The 12,358-nt window shown below is 40.6% G+C and overlaps 1 pseudogene; it reads left to right on the forward strand.

Annotated features, from left to right (window-relative positions):
* The first annotated feature begins 9,528 nt into the window (after positions 1-9,528).
* LOC102855085 lies at positions 9,529-10,016 on the forward strand (annotated as a pseudogene).
* Positions 10,017-12,358: the final 2,342 nt, after the last annotated feature.

Below are 12,358 nucleotides of genomic sequence, written 5' to 3' on the forward strand. Positions count from 1 at the left end.
TTTTCTGCTGTCCTAAAGAGAAAGCATCTCAACTGCCTGGATATGTTTTTCAGGAATCAGTAATGTCTGCTTTCTTTTATTTTTCCAGATCTGAAAATGTAAGAACAAAAAGTTATTAGCAAACAGTAACTGAGATTGCATTGATAACAGGTTAACAGTCTTGCAAGCATGCGCAAATAAATTGTCTATATTCTTCATGAATGCTACTCTTTCAAACAAACTCATTGTTTTGAGTTAGACCTGATAAGGAGTTTTCAGAGGCTATAAATCTATCTCCCAAGGAGTATCACTTGCGTTTGGGTTGGTAGAACAACTCCTTACCCATGAGGACATCAGAACTCCCTTTATACTCATGAAATGTTAGAGCTGACAAATTTTAGTCCTCTAAGAATAGCACTGGGCAAATCTACTCTCAAGGACCTTTTTATAAAGTTTTAAGAGCAAAGAAATCTATTTGAAGACTAAGGTGAACCTGATCCACACTGTGATATTTTCAATTTTTCTTAAGCATCTGAAAGTTACACAATGAATAAGGAAGATCAAAACTCGATGTCTTTAATCTGTGGTGCTGGCAAAGAAGATGGTATATCCTACAGACTTCCAAAAGAACAAACAACTCTGTCTTGGAAGAAATGCAACCAGAGTGCTCCTCATGTGGCAAAATGGTGAAAGATGGTGAAATCTCATCTCGTATGAATCAGGCAGCTTGTCAGGAGGGACCAGCCCTTGGAAAAAGACATTATGCTGGGAAAGACAGAGGGTCACAGAAAGAAAGGAAGACTTTCGATGAGAAAGACTGACACAGCAAAGGTACCAACGGGCTTGTGTATGTTGGAGATCATAAGGAAAAGTGCAGGATAGAACAAGGTTCAGCTCTATTGCCATTGTGAGTTGTATTATACTCAACATGACCTAACAGCAATGACATAAATTTAAGTCTCCCCCCCTTTCTACTAAATCAATGATTGTTATTATATTATTTTGAATCTATTGGTTTAGGTATTATTGTATTATGCTAAGTGTGATGTATACTTAAAGCTTTTAAATGCAGACACAACTTAAATTTTTATAAATGACATACACATAATAGCAGAAACAAAAACTTTATTTCTAAAAAACTATGTGGGATTCTTAAAGAGGGGAGAGCTCTTAAAGGGTTTCTCCCAATTTCTCATAAATGATGCTATTTTATCACAACATCTGCAATAATCATATGGTTCCTACTGCACTACTATCTGCACTAGGAAAATTCACTGCTTTCAAATGTAGTCTTAGTTATAGAGATTCAACTATAGTTCTTAGTTGCCTCATTCTTATTTTGAACTGTATTTAGGCTGTTAATGTACTCTTTTTATTCAATAAATTTGAAAATGTGTGGCATTAACCATTTTCTGGGCTCTTGAATTTAATAAAGATTCATGTCTTTAATTTCAAGAATCTATCTGTTCACAGGTACCTGGCAAAGACAGTGTGCTAAGTGCCATGACAGGTTCAAATCTTATGCATACCCAGAAAGGTCCAAATCTTATGCATACCCAGTAAGGTAAAAATTAACATAGTCAAAAGGATATGGCCAAGTGATAAGAAGCTGGGCTTCAATCCTAAAGTTCAAATTCTCCAGCTGTTCGGTGGGAGAAGGATGGGCGATCACCTCCTATGTGATTTACTGCCTTTGAAAATCTGCTAGAGGTCAGTTTTGGGGTCAGTTCCAACTTGACAGCATGTAACATCCATAATAAGTGGGATCAGAGAAGGCTCCCTCAAGGAAGGAATGCTGAGACTCTTAAGGCTGCCTTATTAATCTTGAAGCCATCACCAATTTTCGATATATCATAGCATATTAAAAAAAATTGAAATAACACATGTTGTTATTATGTACCACTGAGTTGGAACCAACACAGAGCTGACCCCCTGGCTATGTGTTAAGCAAGAATGATGTCAATCTGGCGACTAAGGTGTGCCTGATCCACACCATGAGTTTTGCAATTACGTATTTTGCATCAGAAAGCTGGACAATGACTAGGAATGACAGAAGGAAAATTAATACCTCTGAGCTGTGGTGCTGGAGAAGAGTATTGGATATACGTTGGACTGCTAAGAGAACAAACAGGTTTGTCTTGAAGAGGGTGAAACCAGGCTGCTCCTTGGAGGCAAGGATTCAGAAACTCCATCTGACATACTTTGGGCATGTTGCAAGGAGTGAACATTCCTGGGAGAGGGACATCATGCTTGGGAGGGTGGAGGGACAACACAAGAGATGAAGACCCTCAATGAGATGGTTTGACTAAGTGACTTAGGTAATGGGGGCAGGCGTGTCAGAGACAATAGGGTTGGTTCAGGAAAGAGCAGGGTTCAGAGCTATTGTACATAGTAGGGTTGCTATGAATTGCAGGCAATTTGATGGCACAAAACAACAATAGATACTAAAAGATATCTTTGCTAGCGCTGTTTCTTTGGCCTCCCAACTGTATTCATCAACATCTTATTACTCTTTCAAGGTTCTCCAGATGCTGTCTCTTTCATTAGGTTTTTCTTGAGACTCCCAATTAGACACTGCTATGTTTGCAACTTTCATTTTTTTTGTTTCATTTTGTACTATATGTTTTCTTTATTTTATAATTAATTTTACATTTGTTTTAGTTCCTTAAAAAATTGTAAGTTTAAAAACAGGGACAACATTTCACTTCTGTTTGCTCTACTTCTATATACTGTGATTAGGTGCCGACAAGTCAGCTTTGATTCATGCTGGTAACAGAATGATGGACACACTGCCCAGCTCTGTGCCATCCTCATAATGACTACTGCTCTTGAGTGCATTGCTGCAGCCAGTTTCAATCTACCTCACTGATCCTCCAGCAGGTTTTCAGAAGCTGTAAATACATGGGAGGACACTGCCCATCTTTCTCTTGTGCAGCAGCTACTGGATTTGAACCACACATCTTGGGTTGGCAGTATAACTCCTTACCTATATATGTTGGTGTTGTATAAAATTTAATAGAGGTAAATTTAAAATTTACCTCTATTATATTAATATTAAAATTTATTAATATTTAATGTACTTGTAAATATTTAAATTAGCATTGTTGTTGTTGTTATGTGCCATCGAGTCACATGCGATTCAGAGACCCTACGTACAAGAGCTCTATACGCTCTTCTATCCTGTGCCAACCTAGCCATCTCAAATGCACTTATTCCCACCTCTCTAGTCACAGAATCGATCCATCTCATCAAAGGGCTTCCTCTCCTTTGCCGCCCCTCTACTCTGCCAAACATGATGTCTGGCTCCAAGGACCAGTCCTTCCTTGCAACATGCCCAAAATATGTCAGACGAAGCTTCAGAATCCTTGACTCCAGGGAACATTCTGGCTTCACCCTCTCCAGGAAAAACCTGTTTGTTCTCCTAGAAGTCCATGGTATATTCAACACTTTTCTCCAGCACCACAGCTCAAAGGCATCAATTCTCTTTCTATCAACCCTAGTCACTGTTCAACTCTCTGATGCACAGCACGTAATTGCGAAGACTATAGCCTGGATCAGGTGCACCTTAGTCTCTAGTCTGACATCGTTGCTCTTCAGTACTCTTGAGAGGTCCCTCACAGCCGACTTTCCTAATGCAGTTCGTCTCTTGATTTCCTGGCTGCTGTTACCAAGAGTGTTGACCATGGAGCCAAGTAAACTAAAACTGTTAACTATCTCAATCTCTTCACCATCCATAGTGATGCTGCCAATTGGCCCAGTGGTTAGAATCTTTGTTTTCTTGATGTTGAACTTCAGTCCATATAGGAGGCTGTAGTCCTTGATCGTCTGCAGCACGCGCTTCAGGTCCTCCTCAGTTTCAGCAAGCAGAGTTGTGTCATCTGCATAATGCAGGCTGTTGATGATTCTTCCACCAATCCTGATGCCACATTCCTCTTGGTATAGCCCAGCGTCTCGGATGATCTGCATACAGATTGAAAAGGTATAATACATCCTTGACGAACCTCCTTCTTGATTTTGAACCATGTAGTATCTCCTTGCTCTGTTCTGACAACTGCCTCTTGGTCCAAGTATAAGTCTCGCATTAGCACAATCAAATGTTCTGGGATTCCCATTCTTCTCAGAGTCAGCCACAGCTTATTGTGATCCACACAGTCAAAAGCCTTTGCATAGTTAATGAAGCACAGATAGACATTCTTCTGGTATTCTTTGCTTTCTGCTAAGATCCATATTTTTAAATATTATTAAATTTTAAAATCCCATCACTTGATTTTGCCTGAAATAGATTCTGATAAGTTTCAGAACTAGCCAAACCCTTCAGATACTGATTTTTTTTTCTACGTAATTTCACAAGTTTCATACCATATGATTGTAATGCAGCATTAGATTTCATTACTAGTGGTAGAGCACTAAACTCAAATTAAAATCTATTACTCATGAGTACTAACTTTTACTTCATTTGTAAAATGTCAGAGTTGTACTTAGAGGACTACCAAGCTTTTCAGTCTATTGAAGAGACCCTTTTGGAACTAATTGATGCCTTAGTTTTTTGGCATTCCCATTTTGTCTTTCTGCCCTAAACTATCCCCTGAATCTTAGAGCACAGAAGTATCATACATCAGTTCTTTAAACATTTGACTGCTATTGATAATGCACAATGTAAAGTCCACCTTTTATATCTAGTTAATAGTAAGGAATATATCTTACCCTACGTATTGCTTTTCTTATAATATCTTCCCTTTCACAAATCCTGAATTTATAGCTGCAGATAAGATTTCCTTGGCTGATTTCAATTACAAAAGTCAAACTGAGGCACATCCACTTGGTGGAGGCTTTTAAAAAACCTACCCAGATCCTATTTGATTACACTCTACTAATAGGGTACACCTAATCCAGGATATGTGGAAGGAGGAGTGGCGTCCACTTCCATAACAGCTTGCCTCCGGAAACCCTATGAACTTGGAGAGAGGATGAAAGGCACCCAAGCATCAAGGACTCTCCTTCATAGGGTCACTATGAGCCGCCTGCGACTCCACGGCACTTAACAACAACAACAACAATCCAGGATATGCTCTTCACAATTACTTGCTATGCATCAGAATGCTGTACAATGACTAAAGATGGCAGAAGAAAAATTGATGACTTTGGTTTGTAGTGCTGGAGAAGAGTATTGAACATAGCATGGACTGCCAAGAGAATAAACAGGTTTGTCCTTAAGAGAGTAAAACCAAATCGCTTCTTGGAGGCAAGGATTGTCAAACACTGTCTCATATCCTTAGGCATTTGTCCAAGAGGGATCAGCCCTTGGAAGTGTGGAGGGAAAGTGTAGGAGAGGAAGACTCTGGGTGAGATGTATTGACACAGTAACCAGAGTAATGGAGGTAGGTATGTCCATGACAGTGAGACTGGCTCAGGACAGGGCAGAGTTCAAAGCTATTGTGCTTAAGGTCATTATGAGTTGCAGTCCATTAGATGATGCTTAACAACAGGATAAAATCGCATGTTTCTTTTTTTAAAAAAGAGAATATTTATTAAAACAAAGGGACAAATCCCAATTTTGAAACAGGAAGTATAGTATGAGCTTACACCATATTTTAAATCTCATCATCGAGAAGACAAAATCTTCACCACGGGACCAATAAGCAACATTCTGATAAATGGAGAAAAGACTGAAATTTTATTAACAATTTCCTTTTACTTGGATCCACAAAACACCCTGATAGCAGAAGTCAGATCAGGAGATGTGTTTCACTGGGCAGGGACCTCCACTCATTAATGAGAAGCAATGATGTCAGTTTGAAGGCTAGGGTGTGCCTGATTTAGACCACGGTCTTTTTAGTTATTAATAGCATGTCTCTTAATTTAAAGAACTATATTTTGAGAGATCTAAAATGTTAAGAAATTATGCTGACAACGCAACTCACAAGCTGCTCCCGGGGGTAAAAGAAGAACAATCTCTTACTGCCTCTGAAAACCTGCTTCAGGGTCAGCTGTGGGTCGGTTCCAATTCCAAAGTACTCAACGACAACAAAGTATATCAATTCTGTGGCAATCTGGGGTTATGAAACGCCCTTTTACAAATAAAAGCGCTTAGGTTCACATAGATCCCTGCAAATATCTTGCTTTACATCATGATTCCTTGGTTTTTGACGGTGCTGTCTTTTACTGCTGTCAGCACAAAGGAATACAGGTATGCAGAGCTGTGGGTCCAGTAGCCACAGTAAGAGGGAAAAGGAAATAAACCCCTGTAAACTGAGGAGTCTGAATGCTCCAGCTCTAGCAAGTGGGAGTAAGAGGAAGGGACCGCCATCAGTCCTGGGCACTCGGGCACCGGCTGATCACTTCAAGGCCTGGGAGTCTCAACCGAGGCCTCTGAGACCTTAAAGAGAGGAAGAGAATTCAGTCCTACCTGGGATCCACGATGCAGCCAGACCTGCACTTGTAGGTGCCGACGAGTCCCCTTTCTCTAAGAATGCAAGCGTCTTCAGATGGCTGTAGGTTACCAGAAAGAATGGCCAGAGACAGATTATAGAGACCGCTTTACCGGAAGCAGATCTCCGCCGAGAACCTCGCTTCCGGGGTTCGTCCTGTAGACTGCTCGGGATTGGCTCCTGACTCCCTGATTTCCCCTCCCCTTACTGCACTTGACAGCCTATGAGAGCTTAAAATGACTTGAGAGGGCGAGAGTCATCTGATTTCCCCGCCCTTCACTGCACTTGGTGGCCTATGAGAACGTGAAAGTTTTTGCGAGCGCTCGCGTTATCCATGAAGTATCGCGAGAGAATAGCCACTTTTTCTCACCCGCCGAATTCAGGTTTAAGGCCGAGTGGAATCAGTCACTGTACTGCTTTTGCTACTTCTCACGAGTTGGTTCCTTTTTCTCGGGGATTGCCTCGTTTCGCGAGTGGTGAAACTGTGTTCAGGTGTGGGACAGTTTAGATCTTGCCCGTTTCGTCTTTGCAGGTTTCCTGGCTGAATGGCTTCGTGGCTTGGGAGCTGAGAGGGAGAATAGAGACCGGGCCGGGTTCTTCGGGGGTTCGGGAAGGCTTCTGACTTCCCAAGGCAGAGTCTCGGGGTGGGAGACGTGGACTCTCCCAGGGACCTGAGCTGCTGGGTGTGTAGGAGTTTTGGGGCGGTGGCAATCACTCCCCAAATATTTTGGATATTTTCAGTTGTCCTGCTGGCCCCTACTGGGTGTGTGTGTACCATGTGTTTGGATTCTGCTGTTTGTTTACGCTAGCCTAAAACTTCAGTCTTTGTATTTCCACTCACTTATTACTTAAAAAAAAAACCCTCTAAAGGCATCCGATAGGAAGTAGGTAGATTGCATGCAGTTTAAAAGCATCGCGTTATTGGTATGCTTAATCAAACGTATGTGTCTTTTTTTGAAGTTTTCCATAAGGACATGAACAAGGAAAACATGAAATTAGATTATTCGTAAGAATAAGTAGAGTGCCATTAGAGATGACTTGTTAGCACCCTAGAAAATAAAAGCACAATTGATGAATATGAGACTCTTCCAAAATTGCCAGTCTGCTTACTTAAGAAAACTACTCTGTGAACCTAAATCATGTTTGGTTAATTTGTGCAAATTTTTAAAATACGTGTTTGGGGGGGGGGGGATATGATTTCACTAGAGCTCTAGCCCTTGGTTTATTAATTTAAGTTTTGAAACATTGTGGTTTGGGTGGAAGTTTGCAGAATTAGTTTCCCATTCAGTTTATGCACATTTTATTTTATAAAGTTAGTTTCAGTCCCTTCAATGTAACAGCACTCATCCCATCTCCTCTCTAGATGAACCTTTGTGTTCTTGCATTATTCCTGCCCCTTCTGTACCTCCTAACTTAGTTTTTCTGCAAATAATGCCATTTTGAACTTGTGTAGTTGATTGTTCTGAGTGCAGTATCATTTTGTGTTGGGATTTGCAAGAGACTTTGGAATAATGCAGTCCCTGCCATTTTATGACTGGACCCACAGGTACTTGGAAAAGAAACCTTGTCCTTGAGGAGGAGCTGGACTGACCATAAAAATGAGTCCTGCAGATTCACTGTAAGTACAATTTGTTGCTTTGGTTTCTATATAGCATTAGCTTTACTAAAGAATACTTTCATAAAGTAGGTGATGCACTAATAAAAGAACTTGGCTGGGAACAAAAGTGTTAGTCATCAAAACATACTTAAAAATTTATATTATATGTTCAACATTGCACTGGGAAAATCTGCTTTCAGAGACCTCTCCAAAGAACAGAAGAGCATCAGTGTCAGGAGACTAAAGTGAGCCTGATCCAGGCCATAGTTTTTGCCATTACTTACTATACATTATATAGCTGGATAATGACTAGGGATGATAGAAGGAGAATTGATGCCTTTGAGTTGTGGTGTTGCAGAAGAGTATTGAATATAACATGGACTGCTAGGAGAACAAACAGATTTGTCCTAGAGAGGGTGAAACCAGGATGCTCCTTGGAGGCAAGGATTCTGAAGCTTTGTCTGACATACTTTGGACATGTTGTAAGGTGGGACCAGTCCTTGGAGAAGGACATCATTCTTGGAAGGGTGGAGGGACATTGCAGGAGAGGAAGACCCTCAATGAGATGGATTGATTCAGTGATTGGGGTAATGGGAGAAGGTGTGTCAGAAACAATAAGATTGGCACAGGCTAGAGCGGGGCTTAGAGCTGTTGTACTTAGGGTCACTATAAGTTGCAGGCGACTTGATGACACATAACAACAACATGTTTAACACTGATATGTATTTCTTTTTTAAATTTTATATTGATTTACATAAAAAATTCACATACATTGTGGTTTATTCATATACATTGTCTTCCATGTATTCCTTTATTTAATGAAGTTAAAATGTTATAAAAGGGTTTTCCAAATAAGAGAGATTGGAAAAAGAACATTTGGCTATTACATGTTCATCAGAAGGCTAATCTTTACAATTTATGGACAGCTAATGGATACAATTTAAAAATAGGCAGAGGACATGAGCATACACTTCACCAAAGAAAACACTCAGGTGATAAAGAATGGCAGACACATGAACATTTAGCGTTTAGAGAGATGCAGATCAGGACAACAATGAGCTGTCATCCTATCCCAGCAACAGTAGCTAAACTCAGAAATAACAGAAATGGTGTGAAGAGATTGGAATTCTCATAGACTGCTGGTTTTATTGTGAAATGGTGCAACTGCTCTGGAAAACAGTATGATGCTTCTTCAGAAAGTTGGAACTAGAAATAGTTTTTGGTTCAGCAGTCTCCCTACTGGGTATATACCCACTGCCATCAAGTTAATTTCAACTTAGAGTGTCCTTCCTCAGATTTCCTAGGCTGTGATTCTTTAGAAGAGATTCTTGTCAGCTGGTGTACTTGAACCTCCATCCTTTAGTAGCCAAACACTTGACACACTGTGTGCGGTATTAGCCTAAAAGTTGGCTGATTTTAGCTATTACAGTTGGCTGCCTCTGGTCTCCAACTACCTTTACTGCAGACACATGTTCTTGCAAATAAGCATGGTCTTGTAAATCATCAACAGATGTACATGATGTCAAGGAGAAACTCTGTTATGTTGCCCTGGAATTTGAGCAGGAGATGGCCACAGCGGCTTGCTTGACCTCCTTGGAGAAGAGTTACGAGTTGCCTGATGGGCAGGTCATCACCATTGGCAATGAGCATTTCCGCTGCCCTGAGGCACTCTTCCAGCCCTCCTTCCTGGGCATGGAGTCTTGTGGCATCCATGAAACTACCTTCAATTCCATCATGAAGTGTGATGTTGACATCTGCAAGGACCTCTACGCCAACACAGTGCTGTCTGGTGGGACCACCATGTACCCAGGCAATGCTGACAGGATGCAGGAGATCACAGCGCTGACCCCAGCACAATGAAGATCAAGATCATTGCTCACCCTGATCACAAATACTCTGTGTGGATAGGTGGCTCCATCCTGGTCTTCCTGTCCACCTTCCAGCAGATGTGGACCAGCAAACAGGAGTATGACGAGTCTGGCCCCTCCATTGTCCACTGCAAATGCTTCTAGGTGGACTATGTAGTTGCGGTTACACCCTTTCTTGATTAAAAAAAACCTGACTTGTGCAGAAAAAAACCAAAGGATGGGAATTGGCATGGCTTTATTTGTTACTTTTTGTGTGTGTGTGTGCTTGACTCAGGATTTAAAAACTGGAACGGTGAGGGTGACAGCAGTTGGTATGGAGCAAGAATCCCCCCAGTTCTCCAATGTGGCCTGGGACTTTGATTGTATATTGTTCTCTTTTTTTAAAATAGCCATTCCAAATAATCTCAACATGGCGATGTGACAGAAAGCTCCTGCCTTTCCAAAAGTCTCTCCCTTCCCCCAAGCAGAAGATCCCCGTCCCTCACCTGGGTCCACGCATGGACAGGAGTGGCAGGGAACATTGCTTTTATGTAAATTATACCTTATCCAATTTTTTTGTTGTTAAAAAATCTTCTGCCTTAATACTTGTTCTTTAGTTTTTGTTTTCAATAGTCAGCCATTGGAGGCCCTACTTTTTTGGGGCCCTTGTCCTTTCCCTCAACTCTAGAAATATGAAGGCTTTTGTTTTGGTCTCCCTGAGGTGGCTGAGATGTGGAGGCAGCCAGGGCTTTACGTTTACACTGACTTGAGACCAGTTGACTAAAAGTGCATACCTTAAAAAGTGAAAGGAAAAAAAAAGAACACAAATATTCGCACCACTGGGCCAATTGACACCACCATGATAGATGGAGAAGAGACTGAGATTTTTAACAGTTTCACCTAGCTCCGATTCACAATCAACACTCTTGACACCAGCAGCCAGGAAATCAAAAGACTAATTGCATTAGGAAAATCTGCTGTCAGGGATCTTTACAGAGTGCTGAAGAGCAATGTTGTCAGTCTAGAGACTAAGGTGCACCTGATCCAGGTCTTCATTATTATTTGCTAAGCATCAGAGAGCTATACAGTAACTAAGGATGATAGAAGAATCAATGCCTTTGAGTTGTGTTGCTGGAGAAGAGTATTGAACATAGCATAGACTGCTAAGAGAACAAACAGGTAGGCCCCAGAGAAGGTGAAACCAAGCTGCTTATTGGAAATTTTGGAGCAAAGATTTTGAAGCTCTTTCTCACATACTTTGGGCATGTTGCCAGCAGGGACTAGTCCTTTGAGAAAGACATCATGCTTAGAAGGGTGGAGGGACAACACAAGAGAGGAAGTCCCTGGATGAGGTTGATTGACACAGTAAATGGGGTTATAGGGGCAAGTATATTGAAGATGGTCAGATTGGCTTAAAATTGGACAAGGTTCAGAGCTATTGTACATAGAGTCAATATGAGTTATAGTTTACGCAACGATATGCAACAACAAAAGTTCCTGAAGAGGAGTCTTTTGGAAGGTTCTCTTTTATATAAATGTTTGAGTTTGTATATAAATATACCGATTTTTAAAAGTTCGTTTTGGTTCATTGAAAAGAGTGTGTTTTGCTTCCGAGTTTTATTCAGTCCATTCCTACCAGTAGTTGTATGAGTTAGTTAATTTCTCTGTGTTTAGTCTTCTTTTTTTAGAGCTAGTACCTATCTCTTTATATGGGGAACAGATATAAGAATTAAGAATTACATTAAGAGACATGAAGACATGCTTAAAAATCACTGGCAGAATGAGATGCAAATCAAAACCACAGTGAGATAACATCTCATCCCAGTAGCAGTGGCAAAGTTTAATAGAATAACAAGCAATAAATATTAGAGAGGATGTAGAGAGATAGAAATTCTCATACACTGTTGATGAGATTTTAAAATGGTAGAACCACTCTGGAAGACAGTTTGGCATTTCCTTAAGAAGCTGAACATAGAAATTCCATATGCTCTAGTAATTCCACTCCTAAGAGTATAAGACACAAATAAATTTGTACACAATGTTCATAGTAGCATTATTCACAATAGAAAGAAAATGGAAACAGTCCAGAAGTCCAACCACAATCAAATGGATTCAGAAATTACAGTACATTCACACAGTGGAATACTATGTAACACTCAGGAGCAGCAGTTTCTAAAATTACTACATAACTTGAGAGAGACTGGAGGACATTATGCAGAATAAACTAACCCAGCATCATAAGGATAAATACTGCATAAGACCATTATTATAACAACAGAAGGATAACTAATAAAATAGGGATGAGTGTCCAAGAGGAGGAGAAGTGGAAGCAGAGAGGTGAGGGAACATGGGGGGAAATCATAGGGTCGCACAATTTGGTGGGTGAAGGAAGGGGGAGGATAAAGGAAATGGGAAAGGATCCGATGGGAATCTGGTATGACAGGGTAGTGTTGGCCATGGCTTAATGGAGATTGATTTTATAAAACAATGAGAATGATTGTGTGAAA

The sequence above is a fragment of the Elephantulus edwardii genome, unplaced genomic scaffold, assembly GCF_000299155.1.
Source record: "Elephantulus edwardii isolate Elephantulus edwardi_28Jun2011 unplaced genomic scaffold, EleEdw1.0 scaffold00397, whole genome shotgun sequence".
Taxonomy (NCBI): Eukaryota; Metazoa; Chordata; class Mammalia; order Macroscelidea; family Macroscelididae; genus Elephantulus; species Elephantulus edwardii.